This window comes from Portunus trituberculatus, chromosome 44 (assembly GCF_017591435.1).
Source record: "Portunus trituberculatus isolate SZX2019 chromosome 44, ASM1759143v1, whole genome shotgun sequence".
NCBI classification, from domain to species: Eukaryota; Metazoa; Arthropoda; class Malacostraca; order Decapoda; family Portunidae; genus Portunus; species Portunus trituberculatus.
The window spans coordinates 19093826-19098825 of record NC_059298.1 but is presented as its reverse complement, the minus strand read 5'-3'; the positions used below and the strand labels follow the sequence as shown (position 1 = coordinate 19098825).

The following is a 5000-nucleotide window of genomic DNA, read 5'->3' as shown; positions in this document are numbered from 1 at the left end:
ACCGTCACCATGACTACCACCACCATCACTGCCACCTTTAGTAATTGTCACGAGCGTCGTTCAGATTCCAAAGGCATTATTTCCTCACTCCTTCATGTGTATCGTATCAGTCACTTCATGTTTTATTTTTTTTTCTGGGCTGGAAGTTGAGAAGTGAAAAACAAAAAAAATGAAATTCCTGTCACAAAATTTTTTTGCGAAATCTTACTCTTATGATTGAAAGGTAGATGAAATCCTTGTTTTCTTTGATATCAGTAAGTGTTCGTATTCTTCACCCATTCTGTAAGCTAAGCGTTTCCACTGTGAGCAAGGGTTACTAGGTCGAGATAGGATATACAGTAAAAGCTTCTGGAGATTAACAAATATGTCACATTTTCCACACTGTACACGAGGCATATAGTTCTATCAAGTGAAGGTCACAGGTGTGTCCATTATACATACATTGATAATTCTCTAAGTTTACTTCATTAAAACTGAATAGTGTATAGAAACTTTTCTTGTTGCGTCTTTATTTAGCCTGAGACTTTTGGTGTAGTTCTATTAAGTGATGGTGAAAGGTGTATTGCGAATACCAACTCTTTAAGTATACTTCGTCACTATAAAGTAAAATAATAGGTTTTCTTGTTTAGTGCTGATATGGTTACTGCAAATGCACGGAGTCTGCCCAGAAGCGAAGGGTTAGGGCCGCATCTTTTTAACAACACGAGGCGATTATCTAGACAGTTTGAGGCAACATTTTGAGCGGAGTTTATGACGAGAACCCGATTATTTTCACGACATGTGGAGCGGGAAAACATTAATCTCAGTGGACATAATCATTACTATAATAGCGGAAACAAACAAGACATCATACCGTTAACCGAAACATTATACACGATGCTTACGTAGAAAAGACCGCTTACACAGAACACAGACATGAATCGGCTTTATCTTGCGCGAAACGATATGAAACACAACTCGTGATGCCATGAAAGGTTGTGGATGATAACAGTGGCGGTGGCAAGCAAACAATATACCAACTGCGCAATTATGTGATGGCGAAGAAAGACGGCAGGGGAGGCAGTTTGAAGATAATGACGTGAGAGGAGACGGTGGGCAAACACTAGCCGAGGCTGAGGCATAAAGAGATTGCAGGAGAGACGCAGAGGAACAGGCCAAGGAAGGAGTGAGGGGAAGGGCGTCACCTGTGAATTCGACAATCAGCTTCCAATTGTGATTGCGAAAATTAAGGCTGTTTGGATCCTTGTGTGCATGGGTCCCATGGTGGTGGTGGTGGTGGTGGTAGTGGTGGGAATAAAGAAATGTGTGTGTGTGTGTGTGTGTGTGTGTGTGTGTGTGTGAGAGAGAGAGAGAGAGAGAGAGAGAGAGAGAGAGAGAGAGAGAGAGAATGAGGTGAGTGTATACGTACCGACTGACAAGCAACAAGAAAACACACACACACACATACACACACACACACACACACACACACACACACACACACACACACACACACACACACACACACACACACACACACACACACACACACACTTAATACTATGTGCACACAAAGGCAGCCTACTAAGTATTCTTAAAAATAAGTCTTAATAACGCCACGTAAATACCTGAATGGCGCCGTTCATTACCGCCACGTATTTGCATTAATAGCGGCGTGACTCATGCTGCGAGAAAAGAAAGAGAACGTGAGGAAAAGATGGTAAGCTTTTTCAACATCCTCTCCTTTACTTTTTTTTTTCCTAAAGTTTCATGAATATTTGAACCGAATAGAAGATGAAAACTTAAGGAAAGGAGAAAAATATGATTCTTTATTCGTCTTGCATTAAAAGAAGGAAAAAAGTGAGGAAAAGTTAACGTTCAAAGATCCTCTCCTTTATTTATTTTTTTTTCTGAAGGTTTCATTGGCGTTTAAAACAAAGAACATTGCAAAAAAAAAAAAAAAAATTAAAGGGAAAAGAACACGATCACTCTTCCCCGACCTGCTTGGAGTGTTAGATAAAAAAAATCCTCATTAGTAACAAATAGAAAAACAAGGACCTCTTAAAAAACGAAAGAGAGAAAGAGAGAAAGAGAGGGAGATAAAACGAAGTAAAAAGGAAGAAAAAAAAAATTAAAGGAAATAAACTCACGAATATAATGTTTCGAGTGATTGGCAAGAAATATCGCTCGTTCTTCTTTTTTTTTTTTATCTTTGTTTATCTGCAACTTCGTCCCTAATTACTGGATTGTGTTGCTTGCCTCTCGTTTTCTTTTCGGAGCGAGAGGGTATTTTTCATAAGCAATTCCATCTCCTTTTATTGAGTAATGCTTTCGCCTGAGCATAATGAAAGCAAAATGGTTCTTTCCGATTCTGAGGTACAGATAAAACTTCAGAGAGAGAGAGAGAGAGAGAGAGAGAGAGAGAGAGAGAGAGAGAGAGAGAGAGAGAGAGAGAGAGACGTTTGAGTGACTGACTGACGGACTGCCACGGGAAAAAATGACAAACAGAGAGACAGACAGACTCAGACAGATAGTCACACACATGCCAAAACAGGGAAAGAAGAGAGAGAGAGAGAGAGAGAGAGAGAGAGAGAGAGAGAGAGAGAGAGAGAGAGAGAGAGAGAGAGAGAGAGAATATGGAGGAGTAGTAGGAGGAGGGAAAGAGAAGGAAGAGAAGGAAACGAACGTAAATTTAATGGTGGATACATTTGCGCAAACAGACACATAAATCAAACGAGGGAAATTGACACAAGACACATACTTACCTTTAATGTAAGAGACAATTAAGACAAGGGTAACACCAGTAATGGTAGTAGCATTGGTAGTAGTAGTAGTAGTAGTAGTAGTAGTAGTAGTAGTAGTAGTAGTAGTAGTAGTAGTAGTAGTAGTAGTAGTAGTAGTAGTGGTAGTAGTAGTAGTAGTAGTAGTAGTAATAGTAGTAGTAATATAGCAACAACATTAGAGGTAGTAGTCATATGATTGATAGTAATAATGTAACGTTAGTAACAGTAACAAACAAACAAAATAGATAATACGCCGCTAAATACATGAGTAGCAATAGTAGTAGTAGTAGTAGTAGTAGTAGTGGTAGTAGTAGTAGTAGTAGTAGTAGTAGTAGTAGTAGTAGTAGTAGTAGTAGTAGTAGTAGTAGTAGTAGTGGTAGTGGTAGCAGTAGTAGTAGTAGTAGTAGTAGTAGTAGTAGTAGTAGTAGTAGCAGCAGCAGCAGTAGTAATAATAGTAGGAGTAGTGGAGGTGCAGGAGGACAAGTTGATCACGTGCCGCCAGTCGCCCTGCCGCCCTAACCTGCCTATCTCAACTGATGGAGACTCATTTACTTAAGAGCATTGCCCCGGCATATTAGAGCGTATTTACAGCTTAAATGGGTATTATCAATTGTACGAGACGGCTTTGTCCTGCATTGCGAGTGCAGGCACAAACACTTATCATAGTGAACCAGGGAGAGAGGGAGAGAGGGAGAGCATGGGAGGAATGAAACACAGACACATAGAGAGAGAGAGGCTGGAAAGTGTGCGAGACAGGGAGAAAATATAGTACTGGTGGGGCGTTGGTGCGATGCAATAGGAGAAAAGCGTGAAAGAAAGTGTCTCATAATGCATAGGCTGGGGAGACATAATGACAGTCTTGGCTATATGTGTGTGTGTTGATTTGATATTTGTGTTCAAAGGCACTTTTCGTAATGGTGTCGTGTTGAATTATGTTGAGCAAAACAATGTTATGTTCTTTACATTTGTAAGCGTAGTTGTTGTTGTCTTTCGTATTTCGCAAGTTATTTAATTAACTTGTTTTGTTTATTCATTTATTTATTTATTTATTTTTTTGTGGGCTGGATGAAGCTGCAATAAAGTGATAAATCGTAAATGTAAAAATTCTTAGAAAAATATTGATGTTACGTGAAATCTGTCTATTAGTGTGTGTGTGTGTGTGTGTGTGTGTGTGTGTGTGTGTGTGTGTGTGTGTGTGTGTGTGTGTGTGTGTGTTTATTACATACAAAAAACTATAATAATCAAATCATGAAGTCATCACCAAACAATCCAATTAACAAGTCAAGGAAGTCTATCGAAGAGCAAATTCCCATGAGAAACAAAAGAGTTCAAACCAGTCACCACGGAAACACAAAAAGATCTTCGGCACAGCCACATATGCTTTATTATAATTCCCATATGGGAAAATAACTGTCCTATTTATGTCATCCAAGAAGTCGTGTGCTACTCAGGAAGCTTTACGCTATACGACGTGTGTGTGTGTGTGTGTGTGTGTGTGTGTGTGTGTGTGTGTGTGTGTGTGTGTGTGTGTGTGTGTGCGCGACTAGCGGTACAAAAGTGTTCTCTACGTAGTGTTGTAGGTGTTCCCAGTGTTACTCGGTCGGGGCGCGCACTCTCGCAGTTTTCATCTTCATTTTTCTTGAAACACAAAACTATAATAAAGTCGCGGCTCTTTCACCACCTTGCTCGTGGACAGACAGGCGGGCAGGCAGGCAGGCGGAGCATAGCTGGATATTCTCTCGTTTCTGTTTGCTACACTGACTGAAGCGAGCTTTTCATTTGTCTACATTCATCTATCTAGTTTATTTTATTTATTTGATTAGTTTAATCCCCTTGCATGTACCTGGATAAAAAAGTCAAGGTAAAAAAAAATAAATAAAAAGGACGTGCGTAAGTAGTGCTGGCGGGGGTATCGACGCGGGTGTTCGTCAAGTGTCGCGGTGGCAGGAGGACTTGTCGCCACATCGTCGTAATAACAATAACCAAGGAGGAGTGTCAGTCTTATTAAGGCCGCGTAAAGAGCCAGCTGTGTCCCGCGTCGCCCCTTTGTCACCTTATAGTCCGCTCCACTAATTGTGCCGCAGTGTGCCGCCATCACTTTGTTACGGGACCCCGACGACTGTCATCATTATCCTCATCACCTCAATTACTCATTAACAATTTATCCTTCGTGTCCAATAAGGAAGACAATTTGTAGCGGGGACATTTGTTTGTTTTGATCACCGTGCTGATGATGGA

General features: G+C 40.5%; 1 long non-coding RNA gene across 2 annotated transcripts in view; it reads left to right on the top strand.

Moving 5' to 3' along the window:
- The window catches only part of LOC123519004, an 18088-nt gene that overhangs the window by 11471 nt on the left and 1617 nt on the right, over positions 1 to 5000 (top strand). The gene's annotated exons all lie outside the window — the stretch shown is intronic.